The 25,871-nt window shown below is 35.3% G+C and overlaps 1 protein-coding gene across 4 annotated transcripts in view; it reads left to right on the top strand.

Annotated features, from left to right (window-relative positions):
- LOC149807875 (kelch-like ECH-associated protein 1B) overlaps window positions 1–25,871 on the top strand; it is an 88,603-nt gene that overhangs the window by 23,180 nt on the left and 39,552 nt on the right. Inside the window, exon 1 of one of the 4 annotated variants that reach the window (XM_089971475.1) lies at window positions 5,232–5,322. The exons of 2 other annotated variants lie outside the window; for them this stretch is intronic. The gene's annotated coding sequence lies outside the window, so the exon portion shown is untranslated. Of the gene's footprint in view, window positions 1–5,231; window positions 5,323–24,191; window positions 24,280–25,871 lie in introns of those variants that run through there. One more of the 4 variants, XM_089971462.1, reaches the window with a different exon arrangement.

Here is a 25,871-nt window from a genome sequence, read left to right as displayed (position 1 = left end):
ATCTCTTATGCCTCACGACAGTTCACTTGGGTGTTAGTCTTAGCTTGGCTAACATGGGTATGTGAGAAAGCTTACCAGTAACTTCCCGTGGTTGGTTCTTCCTTCGGTTTTCCTGTGTTCTTCCTCCACCAATATATATTGGCTGGCATGTATAGCCTGTCATGTGCTGAAAAATGGCATCAAATCCACAGAAACCACCACCCATTATTAAATGAAACTTGGTACACATAGTACAGATATGCTGTTTGCTATTCACAATTTTTTGTTTCAATATTTTTAATGTTTTGTTCTGTTTGTCTTTTGATCCTTCCATTATCCTCCATCTCCTAAGACTCAGAGCTGTTATCTGTATGAATCTGTGTACACATTATTATGAGGCTTATGGTGTATTCGTGTCTTTTGCTATTAACAGTTCTTCAGTGTCGGATTTTGAAGCATTTTCATCCACTTATCGGTACCAATCTAACTGCAGAAATTCTGAATGCATTCTGTCTCTAGATCGAACATGATCTAAGTCAGAGGTGGGCAAACTTTCCAGTGTAAATGCCGCATACACAAATTTACACCTTGTCGCAGACTGCATAGTTCATTAAGTAAAATAATTAATATTTGAAATAGCAAAAACAAAAGGTTTTTCTAAATAACATCATAATTAATTTTCAGTTGTTAATATGTTGTTAATATTTGAAAACTTAAACTTCAAAAGAAGCACATTTATTTGCTAAACAGAGTAACATAAACAGAGTGCGAATGATGACTTGTTCCTAGGCTGCATGAAAACCCTTGGCGGGCCGCATGAAAGCTCTTGGTGGGCTGCATGCGGCCTGCGGGCCGTAGTTTGCCCACCCCTGATCTAAGTGTACTGTTAGAGAAGGACAAGGGTCTTTGGTTGAACTCTAGATCCTCTCTAAAATAAATATGAAGTATGATATGGAAAATCACTGCCAAAAATAAACACACCTCTATCAAATACTTAAAGAAATCTGATAAATTTGTCAGCAGCCTGCCAGACATTTCAAATACATTGACAGAATCAGTCTCCAAACTTTTTGCAAAAGAACCATTTTTTAACTTCTGCAAATAAGAAAAGTTTCTTTCAATGTCAATCTGCTAAAGTTGAAGATTACAATAAACCTTTTATTCTTTGAGAACTACAAGACCCTCTTGAATGAGCATATAGACTTCTGAGCACCACCAGATATGTATACCTCTGTACAGCTCTCAATAAACTTCTAAACATTTACAATAACATTTGACTTTCTAATGTTTGTTGAGAAGCATGTGATACCAGTACCAAAACCCGAAAAGGAACATGCTAACCCTTCCAACTATTGTCCCATATCAAGTACAAACTTACCTGAAAACCCATGGCAGTGAATCATGAATGGCAGACCCCTGGTATCTGCAGTCTAACAGACTATTACCTGACATTCAATGAATGTTGATTCTCATGCCTGAGAAGCACAGTTGACCTTCGAGTCAACTTTATAAGCATTTTTTGGACAAATACTTTCCAAAAGAAACAATTTATAGCAGACTTTTTTTAACTTGGAGAGTTCGGCTGAGACCTCTCTTGCTTTGTTGGTGGATATCAACTTCTCTAAGTCTGACTTAATATTAGCAGGGACACCGCTTTGTAGGTCATGGTCAGTAGGGGAGATGAAAACATTGATCAGCATTCCTCTACCTCCACTTTTCAAAGTAGAAAAAGGTGGTGGTGGGGATTAAATTGGGCCTGTCCATCCATCATTCATATGTCCCACTTTTGTTTCTACACACTAACTTTCATAATTAATTAAGGTATTTCAACTAAATTTGGTTTGAAGCTGGATATGAATGAAATCTTGGCCAATTTCAGTTGTCACATTGTTTAGTAGAGGTATAGCCCATGATTTTAAAGTCCAAACTACTTTCATTTCTGCAATATAATTTCATTTAGTGTATTCACTTTTTCACTGATGTCATGATGCTGAAAAAGATGTAAATATCGAAATCATTAATGATCTCTTGAGATTCTGATTTAACTCACTCGGCCCAGGAGGTTTTTGTCGTTTTCACCTGAAATGCTAGTTGGAAAGACATTTTGGGGACTATTTCAGAATGCATCATAATACATTGACTTTCAACAGATTTTCCATGAGACTGATGCCTAGTTGTATTAGAAACATCATTTTCCATTGGTTATTTTGCTTGTGCATGAGCAGAATGGTAAAAGTTGGATTTTTTTTTTTTGCTTAATGGACCCATCATTTTCGTATGGAGACCACTCTTTATTCCAAATGCCCACCTTATCCTAGTTTTTGCAAATTTTCACCGATCTGTGAGCATTTCAGACTGGTCTGCCTTGGATCTGAGACCAAAAGGTCTAAAATCCAGACATGAAAGCAGATTCTGACCATAAGCCAATTTTGGGTGAGAAAAAAATTGGGTCCAAAAAATTTGGTTTTTCCCTCTGTATTTTGTAGTGCAACTAGAACGTCCATATTATTTGGTATCATTGTAGAGCTATATCTGTCTGCTTTTTTGTAATACCACCCACTTAGGTGTACCTTGATGCTGCAGAGCTCGGAAGTAGGGTACAGCCTGAGGCTGTCTTCATGCCTACAGACGGGATTGGGGCTGAATGAGTTAAGAGGAGCAATGTTAAATTGTTGCACATTTACTTTTCCTTATTAAAAATGATTTATGACTTTTCACTGAGATTTTTATTTCTGACATATATTTGCTTGTAAGATGAGTCCAACGGCAAACTGCACAGTCCCAGATCTGCCATCACTTAATGCACCTGCAGATCTGGGTCTGTGTAGTTTGTTTAATCAGTATAACAGACTTTTTTTGTATTAAATGATTAAACAGAAGTGATTTTTATAAAAGAAAACGATGGACTAATACACAGACATGCCCTATAGAAGAAAGTTGCGTAAGTGATATTACTGTGGAATGTTCTTGTGGTAGGAAAACGTCTTTGGTTTTGATGACTCTTCAAGTCAACATGTATGGAATTCCCAGTTTATACCAAATTAATGATGTTGGGAGTTCTAGTGCTGAACATCTTATATTTCATGGACACATAAAATGAGCATTACCGGTTGATTTGTCAAACCCATAAAAAGAACATGTCCGCAGGTGTAAATTCGGGTCAAGGAGAAACAGGGTGGAATCCAGATTAGCTGACAAGGTCCTCTTTTGCAAAGCTTTGATTGTTCAGTTTATGAATTAGCCAATATACACCTGTTACAGTACCAATAGTTTCTGTGAAGCTCTTTATCTATACATTGAAAACTGAAAGTTGGCATTGAAAAAAGATTAAAAAGGAATTCCAGGAAGATACGTATACTTGACCAGTGCTGTGTTCATTTTTCTTGGTTCATTTGCTAATATTTCCTAAAGCCTTGATAAATATTTTATCATATATAGTTTGTACTCCATGAAGCTACAACAATTCATTATACAACATGCTTGCTCACCCATGTTCTTGGAATCAAGGCCACAGACATAGACAATTTCCTTTCAGGTTTTTGTTTAAGTTTTTGTATGCCTGTATAATGTTCTGATGTCCATCCATCCACTCATCCTAGTACACATATCCATCTGTTTTCAGTTTTGTTTCTGCACAATAACTCGAGTTTTCCACCATCTACAGTTACTAGACTTTGTGGATGGGATGCATTTAGGGTAAAGAAAAAGCTAATCAGTAGTGGGGTCATAAAGTCAAAGGTCAAGATCAGTGTGGCTGAAAGAATAAAAATGATTTCCACACAATGACACTAATGAATTTTACAACAGATACTTGGATCACAATTTGGGGATAGTTTGCACTTGTGGCAAGAAAGAAATCTATTAATTTTTGGGTCAAAGGTTAAGGTCATTGACTGAAAGAATAGGTTTCTGCACAAAAATGTCAGTTCTCAACCATGGACCATCACCAAAATTTGTGGATGATTTACACATTGGATAGGAAAGAAGTTACGTCTGTTGATTTGGGAAGGATATGGGGTGGGTAAGAAGGTCAATAGCCATGGTCACTGACAGAAAGAAGAATAGGTTTTGGAAAATAACGTTAGTTCAGGACCATGTACATTAATCAGCATTTGTGGGTCAAAGTTCTTAGTCATTGTGACTGAAAGAAAAAAGTTTTTTAAAGAATAACTTTGTTCTCAGGTGAGTTCAAACTATGTAGACAGCTTGCACATTGGATAATAAAGAAAAATACATGTATAGATTCTGGTATCTAGAGTCAGAGGGCATGGTCATGATAAATCTAAAAAGAAAATAATGGCATCTGTGCATTATGTTCAGGGCTTTCCATTAGATAGTTGGATGGTGAGTTGCCAAAGCAGGCAGTGGTGTTTGGGGTTCTCCTCCAATGGGGATATGTTTTTTTTATAAAGCAGCAAGGTACCGATAAGGAAAGCCCTGTATATTTAATTCAAGACTGCATACTCTGATCAGTGTTTCAGGTCGTAGAGACCCATATGTCAGTAATAATATCCATGATGAGCTACTGGTGCCTGCATAGAGAACTTATGAACATCTGCCAGGTACATAGCGTGCCATTCATTCACTGTGCTCTTGCTTCGTTTGCTCATATTTCTGAAACTTTTTGATAGATTTTCTTAGACTTGCAATAAATCATTATGAAAGTTAGTTTATTTTGTGAAATATGCATCAAGTACACATAGAAAATATGCATTTAGGCTTTTGATCAAAATTTGTCATTTGCATATATTTTTCTTCATCCTTAGCATGATTCATTATGAAGCCAAAACAATTCATTGCACAACATGTTGTTCATTCAACCTTTTGACCTTTGGGTCAAGGTCATACTTTTTACAGCAGATCATGGACTTGGCATGCAGTCCCAGGCCTTGTTGCTAGGTTACTTATTCGTTAGAAAAGTAGATCAGTTGTTTGAGGATCAAACTTGTAATCCAAGGGTTGTGGGTACAGTACTCACTCAAGCCAGCACAGGTTGGCTGCCTCACCGTGCCTTTGGGAAAGACACTTTGCTCTTATTTTCTGGGCATGATGTAGTCAGTTAGATGTTCTGTTAAAACCAACTAAGAGCTTATACAGAAAACAATTCACATATACTGTGCAGTTGAAGTGCCTGCGGGTAGCAATAGTCTCCTTGACATTAGAATTAACTATACTTGTCATCTTAATGAACAAAAAAACTTTATTTTGTGATATCATCCCACGCATGCTCACTCATAGCTCTCATACTGTTGTTGGATTTAGACTGTCTATCTGATCATGCTGAAGACAATAAGCCACTGGCTCTGGAATTTTATGTACAGCACACAACCTTGGGAAAGATGGGTAAGGTCTTACTAATTTGTTTAGTAACTTAACAGTGAACATTCTGTTTCAAAATTTTGTAAATTTTTTTTTATGATAGTTGAACAAGTATTACACAGTATATGCTGTGAATCACAAAATTTTCCATGAGCACTAAATTTGTGCAAATTTAGCAAGACAGTTGAATTCACGGAAACGCCTTTCATGTAGTATACAGTAAAACTTAGGTAGCTCATGTGACATTAGTCGCAGATGCTCATATTTTGTATTGTCTCTTCTTGGTACTGTATAGCCAATTTTGTGCCAGGGTTCTTTTAAAAGCAATTTCACACATTGTCAAATACTTATTGTCACTGAAATTAATTTTGTAGTGCTGATGTTAAGTCTTTTTCTTACCTGTGACCCACAACAGCTCATATCAGGTGAAAATGCAAAGAAAGACTTTGGACCACAGCACATACAATTTTCGTACTTATGCTGTATATGGAGAGAGTGTGTGTAACAGCGGGAATGCCAAAATATTGCCTTGCTTACATGGCAGCCATCATTGTGTAACGGCGGGAATGCCAAAATATTGTCTTGCTTACATGGCAGCCATCATGGCTAAGGTCTCTCATTGTGATGATACGTTTTGTTCTTGTTTAATACATGGACTGATATCATGATTTTGGAGGGGGAAAAAAACTGAATATTTTTCATTGCACTTTTTATTTCTATAAAATATTGTTTTGTCTTCAACATTTATTGCAATGGTTACGAGTTGTGACCATGACGAAAAATAATAATGCCACAGTAAACAGTATCAAGCTAACCACTCAGACTTATCTCTGATAACTCTCTTACAGGGACCAGCATTTCATTGTCATGGTTACTTTTGTCTGAATTGATTTTTGTTTACAGGAGATGCTTTGTTCATAAAAGCCATATACCATATACATGCTTAAAAGACAAGTCCAACTGTAAACTGCACAGATCCAGATTTGCCATTGCATAATAGACTGGTATATCTGGGTCTGTGCAGTTCATTAGGAGTAATCAGTAGATAAACAAAACAGACCCTGATCAGTATGTGCATTATACTATGGTAGATCAGGATCTTTGTTGTTTGCAGTTTGACTAGACTTACAAGTGAGTATATATGGTTGTTTAACATCTTATAATGAGACTACCTTATAATAAGGTGCATGATATAGTACCCCCTAATTATAATGTCCAGATATTTTTACCCTGGTTTCATTTACAGGGCTTTCAATGGTTTTGCATTGCAACTTATTCATAATTATTTTAAATAACAGAAGTAATTTAAATTTTATCACATTTATTCTAAAACATGTGTTTTTTAAATGAAGATAATAAATATTTTAAACTCAGCTGCACCTTTCTTTATTTATTTATAGTTATTTCATATGTGTGATTCCCATAAAAAGGCCATCCCTCTTATAAAGCCACTTGTATGCTGCCGAAGGAGTGGCATTAGTAACAAAATTTTAATAAATGTCTTTCACAAATATGGACCTTGCATTGAAACTTGTGTATCTGTTATTTATTCCAAGATTATCACAAAATTTCTGGATGCAGACAGTTCAGACAGTGATAAAAAAATTCTGTCTTTCTTGCATCATTGCTGTAGCATACAGGTGTGACGCACAGGTTTTGATCTACACTACTTCAGGCAGAAACCTTAATGTTTTCTGTATATAAAATCTCAGAGAAATCAAAATAGTGGCAGTATTTCCCATAGTTTTAAAACTGAGATAGTTACAAGTGAAAACATGCTTTCAGTCAGATACTATAACGTAATGCAGTCACATGTCCAGGTAAGGGATGATTGATTAATGTAGGTCATTTACCTGGTGGCTTGTGTAATTATCTGTTCAGACCTAATCCCAGTGCAGATAGTTAAATCAATACAGAAATTGCTATGTCATTCTTCTACTGTTTTATGAAAAGGACAAGCCCCTGTATGCAGACTTGCCAGCTATTCTCAGAAACTGTTTATGATGCTAATATTGTTAATTGCTCAGGATTGTTTGTGATCTAATGATAGTTGGGATAGAATCAGATCTGCTAGGAAACCTTAAAGTTTTTTTTTACATTTTTGTCATAGATATAGCATTTTAGAGCTTTAAAACTACATTTGCATAATGCCATGTGCACAAAGCATGTCATTTGAATCTCGCTTATTTTCCAGAAAAATGGGTGAGAATAATGGGTCTGCTCATATATATTTTTGTATAACCACTTGGAAACCATGACCTCCAGTAGCTTTATAACCACTTGGAAATCTTGACTTTCAGTAGTTGTATAACTTCTTGGAAACCATGACCTTCAGTAGTTATATAACCACTTGGAAACCATGACCTTCAGTAGCTGTATAACCACTTGGAAACCATGACCTTCAGTAGGTGTATAACCACTTGGAAACCATGACCTTAAGTAGTATAGATAGATAAGAAGCATATTTGCATATTTTATGCACACAAATATAAATTTTGTGCACATTTAAATTCTGAAAAAGCTTCGATTTTAAGCATTTAGTTCAAAGATGTAAAGGTACTGACCTTGTTCTATGAGCACTTGATTCAGAGCCAAATAATCAAACATACCCTGAATTAGTATTTGTCATGAATCCACATGAAACATTAAAAAAAGCATGACAAGCGTCCTCAGTCATATAACATAAGTTTGTAGTCTGTATTCAAACAACTGAGCAGTCTCTATATTCATTGTGAATTGTTGTAACCATCACTCAGATGCATGCAGAAATGTTTTCATTTACGATCATGTGCCGCGCTGGTGGCCTAGTGGTTCAAGTGTCCGCCTTGGATGTGGGAGGTCACGGGTTCGGTCCCCGGTCGAGTAATACCAAAGACTAATAATAATGGTACCAACAGCTGCCTTGCTTGGTGCTCAGAATTAAGAGGTTAATGTTACGACTGGTTGGCCTTATGTCATGATAATGTGACTTGGTGGGACATCATGCTACATGTCTGCAACATGATGCCCCAGTGCTAAACATCACTGTAAACTGCCACACTGCAGACATCGTAGCGATTTGACTGAACTTTTTTTTAAAGCTGTGTTAAAAAAACAAATCACACACGCTAATTTGTGATAGTGTAATGTTTACCAATATGTTACACACCGAGCTTTAAAGTTACAGGGAAATGCTGTGTAACAGACAACAACCAAGTAACAGTGGTTAACATGAAATTAATTTTAAAAAAATAAATGAAGTCATTGTATTCAAAGTTTAAAAAATGAAACAAATCCTTTCACAGCAGTGACAACTACATTTTGACGGTAATCTGTTTTTTAAATAAGACTGTTATTCCTCATTTATAAGAAGAGCACCCAAGGAGAGTAAATCTTGCTGGAATAAATTTCCTTTAATAACAAATATAGATTTCCATTAATGAAAAATATACAGGAAGGCCATTAAGAGGCAAGAATGAGATTTGTATAGTTTGGAAAGTTAGAGTTTTGCCATTTTTCCAAACACCCCATCCCAAAAAAACAATGCAGTTCCAAGCCAGAAAGTAAAGTGTCCAGTTTGTTAAATTCCAATGTGGAGCTGATCATTCGGTAAGAATTTATTATGTAAATACCCAAGAATAAATGCAAAACCTACAATATTACAAACATAACTTCACATTGAAATACATACTGTACATTGTAACCAGAGAGCAACTTTTCTGCAATAAAATCACCTGTTAAGTCCCACACCATAATTTCTTTTATTTTAACACCTGTATGCAGAAATCGGTGCCCGTATTCATGCTTTGCAAAATATCCACCCATATTTGTATGTCTGTCTCTATATTTAGTGCTTCCTCATCCTTTTATATTTGTTTCTTTCAAATTTACCATGTTATCAATTTTAGCTTAGAGCTTTCATTATATTGATTTGACTGCTATGGTTGTCAATTCTTAAAGGTATTTGATGGGAATGACTAATTTATTGTGATTAGAAACCCCTTTTCATCCATGGTGTAATGGCATTAGTGTAAAGGGACACACACACACACACTTTTAAACAACCCAAATGCATTCTTTTAACAGTGAAGGAAACTGTTTTCCTGAAATCATGTACATTGGGCAAAATTGAACTTTCAGTATCACCTCCAAGTAATTTCAATCTGAATGGAAGATGCTTCTGCCACATATGTAGTCTAACTTGCTTCCTTCCATTTGTCTTGGATACCTGAAGAAATTTATTTGGTGGCATGTGGAGTGGAGCTTAAAAGTTTCATGAAATTGTTTACAATCCATTTGCCATTTATATCTGTATTCACATAAGGTAATAAAATATGTTGAATCGCCACACACATAATAAAAGTGATCTTTTACTTCTGACAAAGGCTACTGATAGGTATTCAGAGTTTTGGTTTAAAAAAATTTTATTCAACTCACTGAACTTAAGTAAAAATTTGAACAATTGGTAGAAAACAAGAATGAAATTTCTTAATAAACCAAAACAAACCCAAAACAAAACCCCCAAACATTCAAGAAATTATAAACTGGCATCTACTCAAAAGCAAGTTTTATATGACATCAACTTCTAATATGGACAGCATAGTAAAACCAAAATGTGCATGATTCAAATGATTGAAAGGTATGTGATGATGATGATAATAATGATGATGATTATGATAGTGATGAAGATATTTAAATTGTGTTATGATGTTGATGTTAAGAATGCCTTCATAATATAATTGTAGCTGTGATATTATTATTATTATTATTATTATTATTATTAGTATGTGAGAAAGCTTGCCAGTAGCTTCTCGTGGGTCGGTGGTTCCTTCCGGTGTTTTCCCGGGTTCTTCCTCCACCATTAATACTGGCCGCCATGTATAGCCTATCGTGTGCTGAAAAATGGCATTAAACCCCACAACAACAACAACAATAATTATTATTATTATTATTATTATTATTACTATTATTAAAAAAGATAAAAAGGGAAAATTCTCAGCCAAACTGGACATTAATGTATTAATCATTTCATGAATTTAAAATGGATTGGATAAAAAGATTTGAATGATAGAGTATGAATTAACATACACATTATGTTCTATGCGTATTTACTATAAAACTACCATTTACAAATTGGTGCATAGAAATGCATATTTACTACAAGAATTACCTTTACACAGTGGTGTGCTATGCATTTTTACTACAAGAATTACCATACACAGTGGTGTGCTGTGCATATTTTCTATAAGAATTACCTTACACACAGTGGTGTGCTATGCATTTTTGCTACAAGAATTACTATACACAGTGGTGTCCTGTGCATATTAACTATAAGAATTAACATACACAGTGGTGTTCTGTGTATTTATTTCTATAAGAATTACCATACACACTGGTCTTATAAAAATTACTTTACATTGTTTTGTTCTATGCTTATTTACTATAAGAATTATCATAGAAGAGATGCAGGTGTTTTATTGGTAATGATGATTGTGTAGAACAGATGATAAAATTAATATGGCAAAACTGCCAAAGCAAGCAACATCGTTTCATTTGTTATGACTATTTTTGCCTCAAGTGTCGTACATGTAGTAGTATTCTTTTTCCCCATATGAAATTGTGTGTGCCCCCCAGATTTTGAGGAAATTGATACATTGTTTTTATTTGGCCTTGGGCCCTTGATGCAACACTTAAAAACCAAATTTTTGTGATTTCTCTTGGGTTGAATGGTATCATAGCTAAAGCTGCAAGGTTTATCAAACTTGACAAATATATGCATGAAGTATTTATTTTGATGTGGAAACACTGAAGAAACTTTATGACGGTGAACCATTTGAGAAAATCTTGGACTTTTAAAGGGAGTGTAGTTTATATCACAAATTTGGATCCAGTGTTTTTGAAATTGTACCTGTTTTATCTCTGTCTTTTATTTTAGTTGCCTTTTGATTAATGTTAATACTTTATATTAGATTGGTGTCCTTCATGTTTCAATTTTATGAAAGGCTTTAATACTGCTGCCCACACCTTCCTGACAGTTCTTCAAGTCGACATTTCTTTTTAACTTTACTTTTAATTTGCGCCATATGGGGCTACCATTGGGGTCATGGAACAGTACATACTTAGATACATAAATATGTACACACTACGCCATTTGAATAATGACCGATCCGGTGGCCTAGTGGTTAGAGCGTCCGCCTCGGATGTGGGAGGTCGTGGGTTCGATCCCCGGCCGAGTCATACCAAAGACTTACAAAAATGGTACCAACAGCTGCCTCGCTTGGCGCTCAGCATTTAGAGGTTAGTGTTAGGACTGGTTGGCCTGGTATCAGGATAATGTGACTGGGTGGGACATCATGCTACATGTCTGCGGCATGACGCCCCAGTGCTAGACATCACTATAAACTGTCACACTGCAGACATCGTAGCGATATGACTGAAAAATTGTTAAAGCTACGTTAAAAATCCAAATCTCTCTCTCTCTCTCTCTCTCACACACACACACACACACACACACACACGCACCATTTGAATACGATGAGCAGTAAGAGAGTCGCTGATGGCTATTTTTATAGGTAAACCATTGAGGCAGCTTCTGACTGTTTCATTAAATTCATCTCTTAGGACATACCTTTGCAGAATATACTTGCTTACAAGGCAAGCCAAACTTCCAACAACAAAGATCCTGATCTGCCAGCACATAATGTGCGGGTAGATCTGGGTCTGTGCAGTTTGCAGTTGGACTGACCTTATAAATGACAATATAGAGCATGACGGTTGTTTTGTAAATTGTCCATGGGATGAGAAAATCAATGATGCAACTAACGGGATATGTATGCAGTGCTTTTTTAAGTTTTGTGATGACTGAGAAACTACAGTATTTCTCCAAAATAAGATCTTGTCAAAGGTTCTGTTTGCAAACATGTTGTTCAAAAGGTAAATAATGTACCTTTGAAGAATTTTTTAGTACGATCATTCAGATCAACCCAATTTGTAATGTGCATAACAAGCAGTTCTCTTCAGCTTCTGCGTTTTTTTTAGTGATGCCACATTCGATGTAAAATCTTCGAAGCTTTAGGAAAAGAACTAAAAGAAATGTCTTTCTCAACAGTATTAGCAGAGATATGGAAATGTATCATTTAATTGGAGCGGATAGTTTCTGCCTCACTGGCAGCCAGAGCATGTTCATTTACATGTATACATTTATTGATTTTGTAAGTGTTTACAAGCACTTAACTAAACTAAAGCATTTACACGTGTAAATTTGGCAGCCGTAATCGCAGCTACTAGAAGAAAAAAAACATGAAGATCGGATTGATTAAACCAGGCTTTCCTTGAACGCACGCATACACATGCAAGGTCACGTTACTTCAACTTCATAGATACTACTTTGAGACTCGAGACTTTTGAACCTTGTGATAAGAGAAAATTGTGCTGTGTCATTCTTGCTTCCGTACTAATTTGCATGAAATAGACAAGCCCCTATTTAAAGTCACATCAACCTTTCAGAGAGTCATGAATATTTTGTTAATTGTCGACATGCTGTGCTGTAATTAAATAATTGTATTTAGTACACGTCACTAGATATTGGGTCGACCCAGATCTGTAGTAAACTAGCAGTAACTTTCTATGACACCTTTAGGTCTAGTTGATGTGCTGTTTAGTTTGCAGGAATCAGGTTAAGGTTATTTCACCTGTCCATACATATATGTATGCATGATGTACAATGTGATGCAAATGCTGCAGTGTTGTAGTACACATGCAAGTCCAAGAGACTTAAGGGGGCCCCGAGTGGTCGAGTGGTCTAAAGCGCTCTCTGTTACAGATCACTGCCATCTCACCTCTGTCTGTGTTGGTTCGAGTCTAGGATTCGGTTAACATGGGTATGTGAGAAAACTTGCCAGTAGCTTCTCTTGGGTTGGTGGTTCTTCCCGGGGTTTTCCTGGGTTCTTCCTCCAGCATTAATACTGGCAGCCATGCATAGCCTATCGTGTGCTGAAATATGGCGTAAAACCCCATAACAACAACAACCAAGAGACTTAAAGCCTAGGAATATGTGGGGAAGTTTTGTATGCGGGAAGGTGTTAGATTTTTGTTCCACAATATCCCCACCCACAGAGATATTTTTAGTTACTGGATAGATCAATATGATAGTAATCTAAAAAGAAAAAAAAAATTGAAATGTTGTTTTGCAGTTCAAATGTTTTTACTTATCTCTTATAGCCAGTTGTAACGTGTAACCTTTGAAATGTCACAGAAGATAATTCCTATCATTCTTTTGCAGGAAATATTTGAAATATTTGTAGTGGGAATGTTGGATATATATTAGGTGTCAGTTACCCTCCTTAAACCTACATTATCTTATTTGCATACTTTTGCAGGTGTGGAATTTGCTAATCAAGAAATGTTTTCTCTTTGTTGTGGACATGAAAGTTTGTGTAGGCAATGTGTCATGTTTCTAAACGAGCACCATTGCTTTCATAAAACTGCATGACTTTGCAGTTATTCTTTTTGAAATTGTACAGACTGCCTTAAATGAATTTTTGAAGTCCTGAAGGATTGCTTCCAAAACTAATTGTCATACAGTCAGGAATGTAATGCAGAGGTGAATTTTGTGGGTGGGATGATGGACTTGACTGCTGACATTTGCCAGCATTATTCAGTGATAGCTGATAGTGCTGCCAGACATGTAGAGATGCAAATTATCCAGGATATTTTTTATGTTACTCCTCGACTTCTCCACATTTCAAGATGTTCCCCATTCCTTGTTCACTAGGAAAGAGTTAAAATAAATTGTTATGAAACTTTGATTTTCTGTTTACTCTTTGATATAATTTTGTACTTTCTTCAGATTTTTCCATTATATTGTAATACATATTACAATAGACTGTCCTGGATCACAAAACAGTTTTACTGTAAAAAAAAAATTCTGGCAATAACAAAATCTACCACGTAGTGGGAATTGGTCGGATGTTGAACATTTTAGCTGTCTTGGAGCTGAACATCTGTATTCATTAAAATGCAACTTTTCAAAAACTTAAACTCCCATTTTTTGAACGAATTCCCAAATTTTTCATTGTTAGAAAGACAACCTAGTGTATGAGAATAATTTTTAAGCCAATCATAAAAATAAAGTATTCTACAGCTTCACAATTTACAGAATTAGAGTATGCTATTGTCAAACCTTTCTAATATTTAATGGGAATTTACAGAATTAGAGTCTGCTATTGTCGAACCTTCCTAATATTTAATGGGAATTTACAGTTTTTCTTGCGGTGCAGTTATTTTCATTGGATGTTGTGGTGGCTTCAACACAACAAAAAATTTAAAGTACTGTAGCTGTAATATATGCTCAGCTATGGTGAAATATTATAGTCATTTTTCTAGAAGCAGCGACAATGGCAACAGTAGTGATGGCATTTATGTTGGAAATGTTTTGCATCAAGTTTTTTTTAATGCCCTATAGCTTCGGCACTTGCTGCATTCAGTTGAATTTCTTCGATAATATCACTCAGTATGGGTCTGTAGTTTATGTTGTGGTATGCTAGGAAGTTTCTTTCATGCCTTTCTCATGCACTTAGCGTAACAGTCAACAATGTTAATGATTTTGAAAGTCACCCATTATTTACACCACTGGATGCATTCAACTGAATCTTTAGGATTTTTATTGTGGGTCTAAACATTTATGTGTGTACTTTGATATTCTGGGAAGTTCTTCTCTTGTCTGACTTGGCTGCATAAGCAGAAAATTTAATTAATTGTTATGGATAGTGGTAAAGTTTTGTGTCAGAAAGTAACAGGTATTGTTGCATATATTAAAAACATTTTGCTGATATGAAAAGATATTGCTTGATCAGGACTGACTTGCTCTCTTTTGCAGAAAGCAGGTTTTTTCACTGTTCACAAAGTTGAAGTTTCATGTAAACATTTCTGAAAGCTACATTTCTTCAGCACATTCGTTGTATTCATCGTAAAATTTATAATAATATTACTGGAGGTTTAAAGTTAATCTGGTGATATGTCAACAAGTTCCTGTCATGTCTGTCTTACCCATATATTTTGGGGAGCCCCAGGTGGCTGAGTTATCTAGAGCACTCACCTTTACCAGTCACTGCCATCTAATCTGTGTCCTCGTGGGTTCGAGTCTTGGGCTTGGCCAGTGTGGGTATGTGAAAAAGCGTGTCAGTATCTTCCCATGAACCAGTGGTTCTTACCCAGGTACTTCCTCCACCAGTTAAACTGGCCACCAAGTATAGCCTATCAAGTGCTGAAAAAATGGCATTAAACAAACAACAACCTTAATCAGTATGGTCAGCAGTGGTCAAGTTTTATGGATGCAGGTCAAAATGTGAGAAAATGTCATTCAGTGCAAACTGCAAAAATAGATAAATGGACAGTATTGTTTTTCCTTCAGTATTATCATAATGGACTTTCCAGAATTGATCAGAAGTTTTATAATTTTCTGTGTTATTATATTGGACCTTTCCAAAACAGAAATCTGCCATTGGAGGATATACCTCAAAATATGATAACTGTTATTTGAAACCTTAGCATTAATTTGGGTTAAACCAAAGCACTTGCATGATGTTGTATGGGTGCATTTTCTTAGGATTCCTACCATTTGGAAATATTCCATTTGCTTTCTTTTCAGTTAAATGATAAGGCAGGAAAATTAATTCGCCAAATATCACTTGAAAAAAGTAATTCATATGCATGAATGACAGCAAAACTTATTGCAGATTCCATTAAAAAAAATATTGTTCATAGTTGAAACAGTAAATAAAGTGCTTTACTCCTGCTATTCAGTGTTGTAAACACATACACACACACACACACACACACACACACACGCACGCACACACACACACACACTTTTTCCTTGTATTTCATTCTCTTTTACATTCAGTTTTAGTCTATTTTTCAAGCTAACTGGCCTAGTACATCAAGAGTAAAACCTTTGTGCACTAAGTTTGTGGTATACAGTGGTATACTATGCAAGAGATATTGCCCGTGTACAAAAACTATACATTTATCAGTGTGGGTCTATCACCCATAGCATTTTAAAATCCTACTAATAGTGGTTCTTTGTGGAACAAGTAATTTATACCAATTAGTATGGACTAAGATTACTCATTGAATTATTGACCAGGGTTCTTTACAGTATCCACAGCATTGATGACTGTTTACAGCCTTCACCGAAGTTTTAAAGCTGTTGGTCTAGGTATGGTATGATAAAGCCTATTTACACACTATTCGAGGTCAGATGATCTGCTCTTCCCCCATTCACCTTTGTTGTAATCTACGAAGCATAGAGCTTACTGCACGTTTCACTCACTACTGGGCATGCGCCAGATTTCACCTGTCATCAGAACAGTATTGCTTTCCGATAGCTCAAGTTCATGGACAGGAACTAGCCGTGATTTCACTATTATGCCCATTATATTCCCTCCCAATCAGATTTGACATTTTTGTCAAATCATGCTGAATGAATAAGTTATAGAATGACATTACAGTATTGATATATTTATGCAGTACTGTTTTACGACTGAACACAATAGTGGCTACATGGTGCCAACCAAAAGTAAAGTTGGAAAAATTAATTGCATTGCAAAACAAAAATACAAAAAATACAAAGATAAACCCATACATATATGTGCAAACATGAAAGTCAGCAAGATAAAATGTGAACTGTAAAGATATTAAAATTCTGTTTAAAAAGTATATACAATAAAAGATAAAGGAAGCACCTTTAAAATCCATAAAAGATGTCATGAAATATTTTAAATAAACCATATTCCCTCAAAATGTTTTAAATAAACCATAGTCCCTCAAAATGTTTTAAATAAACCACATTCCCTCAAAATGTTCAATATTGTACATCATCACTTAATGCACTTCACATCAAAATATTTTACATACTGGGTAGCCAAAAGAAAAGTTTTGTGTACTATGATACATGACAAATGTGTGTGTGTATATCTATCTATCTATTTACTTACCCACCCACCCATCCATCCTCCATCCATCCATCCATCCATCCATCCATCCATCCATCTATCTATCTATCTATCTATCTATCCAAAATTGAATTAAAATATTTTCTTCATAATTTTTTCATAAATTTCTTGGAAGAAAGCAATGTTTTTAGTAGCTTGAAGTACCAGATAATAGCAATATAATTACATTATGATGCTTTCTATACACATGATTTGTTTTCCACATTATTTATGTGATTGCAGCTGGAATTGGATGACAAAACATTGTAAATACAACAAAAAATTGAGCATAATGTGCTTAAATTTTTAGTGATATATGTATTTATAATGTGCAATTACTTTAAAACAATTATAAGTAGCGTTCGTACTGTTTTAACACATTACACTGTACTTGGAGTGAAGATTACAGATTTTAAATTTGCAAATATTTTTCAAATGATTATTTTATAGTAGTTGTTCATAAATAGTTATAGTAAAACCTGTGCTGAAAGGCCAGTGTTTTGAAAGACCACCTTGCATGAAAGATCAGATTGCTGAAGCATGGATCCAATCACCTATGGTGATAAACTCAAATGAGAGATTCCTGAGATAAGGAACAGAGGGTGGTCTCAAGACAAGTTGTACAGTATATACCACAATTCTCTTATGAAAGGACCATACTCTGTAAAAAGCCTATTTCTCAATTTTTTGATGTTATATAGAAGAAAACATTTTCCATTTATAAGCCAACCCCCATTTATCAAAACCCATTTATCAAAACATTAACAGAATTTCTTTTATGATATGACCAGGAGGCCAGACTAATATATTTTGTGACCCCAAGTGTCCAAATGGTCTAGAGTGCTCACCATTACAGATCTCAGCCATCTCACCTCTGTATGGATTTGAATCTCAGGCTTGGCCAATGTGGCTATGTGAGAAAGCCTGCCAGTAGCATCCTGTGGGTCGGTAGTTCTTTTCAGGGTTTTCCTGGGTTCTTCCTCCACTATTTATACTGGCCACCATGTATAGCCTTTTTTATGCTGAAAAATGGCATTAAACCCCATAACAACAACTACTAATATTTTTTTATCAAAAGTAGGGTGTCTGCTTATAATCGAACACAGATATATTAGTAGTGTTTTGGATAAAAAATGAGAATGGGATTATTAACAAGCATGGAATTATCAGCAGATACATATTGTATAGCCCTTCTCTTCTGGGATTACAAGAGAAACTGAATATACACAATATTTGCCAAGCCATGGATATCTACTTACTTTAGCTATGTGAGTTGAAAACAAGAATACTGAAAACACTCACTATGATACATGGACTGTTTTAACACTCAATATTTAAGGTTATACACCCCCTTCAGTTGAGGAAAAGGAGGAAATCATCTAAATTGGGGATGGAGTGTAGGGTGTGTGTGCGCGTGCGCGCGCGTGTGTGTGTGTGTGTATTCAGTGATGAAATAAATAATGTGGGGATTGCAGAATGAATGATTTTTGTGCATTAAGTTCATTTTTTGTGCAATGTTTTAGAAATTGCTAGAGTACCTTGATTGTATTATCAAGAACAGACTAATAATTATATTCATTGTAAGCAGTGAATGACTTTAAACTTGTATCCAGTGTGAGCAGTGAACGACTATATTTGTCTCTGGTGTAAGCAGTGAATGACTTTAAACTTGTATCTAGTGTGAGCAGTGAATGACTTTATATTTGTATCCAGTGTAAGCAGTGAATGACTTTATATTTGTATCCAGTGTAAGCAGTGAATAACTATATATTTGTATCCAGTGTAAGCAGTGAACGACTTTACACTTGTATCCAGTGTAAGCAGTGAATGACTTTATATTTGTATCCATTGTAAGCAGTGAATGACTTTAAAATAAACTTGGATCCAGGCTATTACTTTCCATAATTCTTAGGAAGACATTTTCATTTTCAACTGACCCATTACAGGTTAAGCTCACTTTGGTGGAAGTTTGACTAAAGCATATGTGTACAACTGTGTGTATGTCTGTCTTTCTGTCTATGTGTCAGATTTGTCTTTCCAAAATCCAGGATTAACCTCAGTGTTAAAATTTGGATGAACATTGATTTTAATTTTTTGTGATTGCGAACAAAATATTGTTGCTGGTTTCACTAAGTGTAATTGCTGGTTTCACTTTGTATAAATTTATTCCAGTCACAGGTTTTCATTTCATAAATGCTGATACACTTTTTCTTTTTGCTGTTTTGTATATTTCTTGTTGTTAACATCTGTTGGCAGTCAAGTCACTCCTGGTACAATAATCACTCTGGTTTAGAAAGTGAGTAAAATAATCGGATTAACATCTGTTGGCAGTCAAGTCACTCCTGGTACAATAATTACTCTGGTTTAGAAAGTGAGTAAAATAATCAGATGATTGACATTTTTCAGTACATTATAGGCTGTACATGTTAGCCAGTATAGCTAGTGGAGGACACCCCACCCCCATGGTATGGAAACATGGGAACCAGTCTGGAAATGGGTGACCATAAAATAGAGTATATATAAGTTAGGCAGACCAGGATTGGTTAATAATGTAAATTATGTTGTAGGAAAAAGAATCTTTTGAGAGCTTATCCTAGTTGTAAGTGAATTTTTTTATAGAGAATTTGTTTTATTGATGGAATTTCAGTCTTGAGTTTGGAACACTCATTACTAAAATTAGCACTTGACTCTATGGTGCGGAATTGAAAGCACATGTTTCAAACACATGCAGGTCCAGAAAATGCCGCGGCTCATATACTCTTTCCTCTACACAGAAGCTGACATCCAGGTTTCATCTGTACTGATAAATGTAGGTTTGATCATGAGCACTCAAAAATTTGAAGTTATTGAAATTTTAAAATCATGGTGTTTGCATAGGTTTACTATGGGAACTGAATCAGTACTGTGAGTCCTGGAGGAAGAACCTGGGAAAACCCCAGGAAGAACCACCCCCCACCCCCAACAGGAAGATACTACAGTCTTTCTCACATCGGTCAAGAGCGAGACACCAGCCACCGCAGATAGAGGTGAGATGGCAATGATCTGTAAAGGCGAGACTTTTAGACTTAAGACACCTGGAATCCCAGATTGATATGTAGCTGGGGGCATTTAAATACATACAGTACTCTCGCATTTTAATGCTGTTCATTGGAGCCACTAAAGTGGACTGCTTTGTAAGTGAGGTAACCTTATATTGAGGTATTTTTTAAATAAATAATATTACCATTAAATAATACAGTGTTATCCATGACTATGCCTGCCTTATAAATAAGACTGCTGTATAATGAGGTATCTACAGTGATTGAATACTGTACTTTTTCATGGTACACTAGTATATATATAAGCTCCATGCCAGAGGTAATTATTGTATTATTTTCATATCATTTGCTTCGATTCAGAGTCTGTTGAGTCATTCTTGTTACAAAGGACCCACTGAAACTTTACTTCAGCTCACATCCGCTGTTCCAGTTACCAATCATTACTTGTAAATTTTATAATGGGGTTGAATTTTCTACAGCAGTTTGGATCAGATCTGCAAAATGGCATCACATTCACAATCAGTGAGGAGCAATTTAATTTTAAAAATAATATCTACAGCACTTACAATGCAATCTTGACATTTACATTTTATTCTTAAGAAATGTGTTGCTATTAATCATGAACTTCAGTATTTTCAGTTGAATTTCAAATGTAATTAACTTTTGAGTATAAACAGAAAGTTACAATAGAGGTGGGTGGAAGTGGAAAATGTACTGCTATAGTTGGTTTTTGAGGATACCTGGTGTAATTTTTAAGGTGGTTCAACCAATATTAATTCTTAAGTGCCCTCATACAGCGCAGTGTCTGCCTTTCAACAAGACTTTTCTCTTAGTGCTTTTTATGAATTTTCTTTTGAAAATTATTTTCAACTTCCATTTTCATATAAATACAATTGAAAGTCTTATGTATGGGAGATATGTTATAAAATCAGATTAAATACTTTAATGCTATGCCTGTATATTTAAAGAATTTCTATAGTTCATGTACCCGTAATCTGGGTTTTTGCTTGAAATTTCAGAAAGTTTAATGGTACAGAAAAATATAAACACATACTTTACAGCCCAAAAATGGATTTGACTATTGACTTAAGTGTTCAGTCCTGACACGTTACTAAGAACAAAACACCCATTATACCTATATTCGGTGTTTAGTCCTGATACATTACTAAGAACAAAACATCCATTATACCTATATTAGGTGTTCAGTCCTGACACCTTACTAAGAACAAAACACCCATTATATTTATATTCGTTGTTCAGTCCTGACACGTTACTTAGAACAAAACACCCAGTATACCTGTATTAGGTGTTCAGTCCTGACACGTTACTAAGAACAAAACACCCATTATACCTATATTCAGTGTTCAGTCCTGATACATTACTAAGAACAAAACACCCATTATACCTGTATTAGGTGTTCAGTCCTGATACATTACTAAGAACAAAACACCCATTATACCTATATTCGGTGTTCAGTCCTGACACATTACTTAGAAAAAAACACCCATTATACCTATATTAGGTGTTCAGTCCTGACATGTTACTTAGAACAAAACAGATTATACCTATATTAGGTGTTCAGTCCTGACACGTTACTTAGAACAAAACAGATTATACCTATATTAGGTGTTCAGTCCTGACACGTTACTTAGAACAAAACAGATTATACCTATATTAAGTGTTCAGTCCTGACACGTTACTTAGAACAAAACAGATTATACCTATATTAGGTGTTCAGTCCTGACACGTTACTTAGAACAAAACAGATTATACCTATATTAGGTGTTCAGTCCTGACACGTTACTTAGAACAAAACAGATTATATCTATATTAGGTGTTCAGTCCTGACACTTACTAAGAACAAGACACCTGTTATATCTATATTAGGCAGAACTCTGTCACTCTAAGCCTGAACATTTAAATATCTTGGCTTTCTTGATTGGGAAGATTCAAGCCATGACATAAGGAATGTCGTATTTAAGGACAAGTTCTGTGCAAATTAGGCAGTTCAGACTCCAGTCTCATGTGCTGGAAAGGGTTAAAATGGATTCCTTTAGCCGATTTGTGGAAAACTGCTTAATATAGGTGATCTTTCTACCAAGTTTGACTATTGACTCGACATTTCTGTGCTGCAGTGTAACTGCAAATTGTATTATGTTCACTTGTTGAAAATATGTGACAGTATGGTTAATGATAATCAATCTCAAATATTCACCACAGTGCAATGTTACTGACTGAACCATCTGTTTCATCGGGTGTTGTATTGAAAGACTTCAGCGATGCACTATGGGTAAAGACTTATAGTACAAAATTTCTATGCTTATCTTACTCACTTCAAGTTAGATATTTGGACTGTTATGTTGGGGTGGAGCATAACTGCCCAAATATCTACAATAGGGTTGGAAAAGGGTCAGAGAAAAATTAAAAAGGTCTTTTCCTGCCTGAGTTGTCATTACAAGAAAGAAAAGGTTTTATATCAAACTTGGGTCAGTTTTCATCAATAAGAATAAATAATTCCTTTTCTCAGACCAATAATAAAGTCTGAGGGTTGAAACTAATCCTACAGAAGGTCAAGAATTGTTCAGTAGATTTTTTTTACAAAAATTATTTTTGTGTGTTGATCTTAAGGAAGTACATCATGTGGCATCTTTGTCCACATTAATACATTTGTCAGGTGTTTTAAGTAGTTACGGGATGATTCTGATCCATATCTACTTATCTGACAGACACACCACAAGTTTGTGTTCTGTTGATCTTTCATATTCCTGATCCATTTCTTGGTAGTAACATGTCAGATCCAATTTTTTATTTTGTGTTAGGGTGAATTGTTGTTAGAACATCACGTTCTGAATGACATTTTTCATTTTTGTGAATGTGGAAGCTGTAATTTGAATGGGGAATTGAAAGGTCAGCTGAAGATGACCTCTCATTGGTGTTTGTCAGGTCTCCATTATTTCCATTCCCTTGCTAATATAATAAAATACCGTGATAAAAGTACTGTTAGGGACCAATGAACTGCTCCAGTGCCTATTGGTTAGAGCTTCCACCTTGAATATGGGAGGTCGCAGGTTTGAACCTAGGCTGAGTCATACCAGTGACATATAAAAATGGAACTATCAGCTGCCTCACTAGGCACTCAGCATTAAGAGGTTATTATTAGGATTGGTTGGCCAGGTGTAAGGGTAATGTGACTGGGTGAGACATAATGCATCATGTCTGCGGCATGATGCCCCACTCAGTGCTAGACTTCACTATAAGCTATCACACTGCGGACAATGTAGCGATGTGACTGAAAAATTGTTAGAGCAACATTAAAAATAAAAGAAACACACACACACACACACAGAGGAACCAACGAGCAACATTATATTTATTAATTATAATTTACAAAATTGTGATTCAAACAATAGAAGAAATTGAAATTGGATTCATAAATGAGTGTGTTAAAACTGTCTAAAGCAAAACGTTTTACTATTTACAATATAAATTCTTCTATGCACACACACCCTTGACAAATAACATTTATAATGAGGTAATTTTACACATATCTATCGTCTTATGTATTTAAGGTGTTTATTTCAAAGAAGTATTCATTTTCAAACATTGCATAATAGTTCCTGTATAAATGAAAACTTCATTATTTGTGAAGAAATCTAATTGAAAAAAAAGGTGATTTAAATGCTTGCAACATTGTATTGGGCTTTTGATTGGCTACTTACCTAGGAGACAAATGAGAATGAATGTGGATTAAAAGTTGTCCCTAGAATGCTCAGTGAAGCATGCAATCTGTATCACGTATCACTCAATTACTTGCAAAATATAATCACTGCCAATTTATGGGAAAGGGTGACAACATTATTCATCAAGGTTAGAACATTGTTCACTGTGTTCAAGTTCATTTCCTAAAAAAGGTGTGGATGTTGTCATTCATATGAAAATTGAAATGCTGATGTCAACCTTCCCAGTCAGTGGTAAGTTTATTAGCTTTATTTTCATACATTTGATGCGACCCTTTCTTACAGAAAGAAATGGGATAGCTGAATTACAATTTGTTTAGTTCTTATAGTTCATTGATTAATCATGTCAGAACACATTGTTTGGGTGTCATGGTGGTTGTTGGTGAGTTTTTAAGAGCATTCTTTTTGACTATTTTATGCCAAGGAAATGGGAGTTGGGTATCTTTCCCCAGGACATGGAGGCAACTGATCCAGTGTTGCCTGGGCAGGTATTAACCCTGTCATCCTTGGATTAGGAGTCAAACTGCTCCCAAACTTATTCATATGTGCAACGTTCTAGACAGTGGCGAGGTGGGGGTGGGGTTCAGAACTAATTTTTTTTGTGGTTGCAAGGGGGTTATTGTGCTTGGCTTTGGTATGTAAATTTATATAATGAATACATTTTTTTAAAATTAGTGATAGTAATCTGTTTTAAATATAGAGGAAATAAGAAGATTAATACTAATAATTTATTGATAGCCTTTTGAAAAATGTTCTGGATTTTACATAACAATTAAAAACATTAAAACAAACTTGTTGTTACACTATCAATGCAAATATTCTGTATAATTTTATTTTATCTTGCTCATCATTATGGTAATGACTATTAAAAATTTGTAAGAAAATGTCCCACAGTTCAGGTAACGGACCCTTCCAGTCTCCTAGTGGTTTGAGCATCTGCCTTGAATGCGGAAGGTCACACATTCAAACACTGGCTTAGTCATACCAGAAACTTATGAAAATGGTACTAGCGGCTGCCTAGCTTGATGCTTAGCATTAAGAAGTTGGTGCTTGGACTGGTCGGCCTAATGTCAGGATAATGTGACTGGGTGGGACATGATGTTACATGTCCATGGTATGATGCCCTTGTGCTAGATATCACTATAAACTGTAACACTGCAGACATTGTAGCTATATGACTGAAAAATTGTTAAAGCTATGTTAAAAATCTAAATTACACACACACACATACACACACACACACATGACAGTCCTGTAGATTTTTGTGATGATCATCTTTTTCTGGACCAGCACATTCAAACCATGTTTTGAATCATATTGCCCAGTTACTTCCACTGCAAATTACATGTCCCTTCCTATATAGTGCTTTTACAAGCAGTTATCCCCGGTAATATGCATTCAACTGGATGTAACAAAACCAGTTAATTGTTTGCCTATATATTGTTTCTGGCATTAGTAATCTCCAAATGCAAATGTCAAGGTGTTTTGTCCATTGCCTATTGTCTGTTGTCCATTATCCATGTACTCTAGCTTGTAAACACTCCAGAAACTTTACTTCTGATCATCTTTTGAATATTTAAGCTTGTATTATCAAGACCTTTTATGATTTTGGTAATGAGTGATATCCATTCCTATTAATGATGTGACTTTGCATCAAATTTACTGAGCTTGAGGGGATATTTAGGATCAGATTTTGATCGGATTTGACATGTAAGCTTGTATGATCAGGATCTTTGGTGAGCTTTGTTTGGTTCACATATATTAATTAGGATCCATGCTTATTATAAAGTGAGTATCAGACCTGCAACCTTCTAATCATGGGTCAA

This window comes from Sinohyriopsis cumingii, chromosome 1, assembly GCF_028554795.1.
Source record: "Sinohyriopsis cumingii isolate HCF-2022 chromosome 1, ASM2855479v2, whole genome shotgun sequence".
Taxonomy (NCBI): Eukaryota; Metazoa; Mollusca; class Bivalvia; order Unionida; family Unionidae; genus Sinohyriopsis; species Sinohyriopsis cumingii.
The sequence above is the reverse complement of the archived record's forward strand: the minus strand, read 5'-3'. Positions and strand labels throughout refer to the sequence as shown.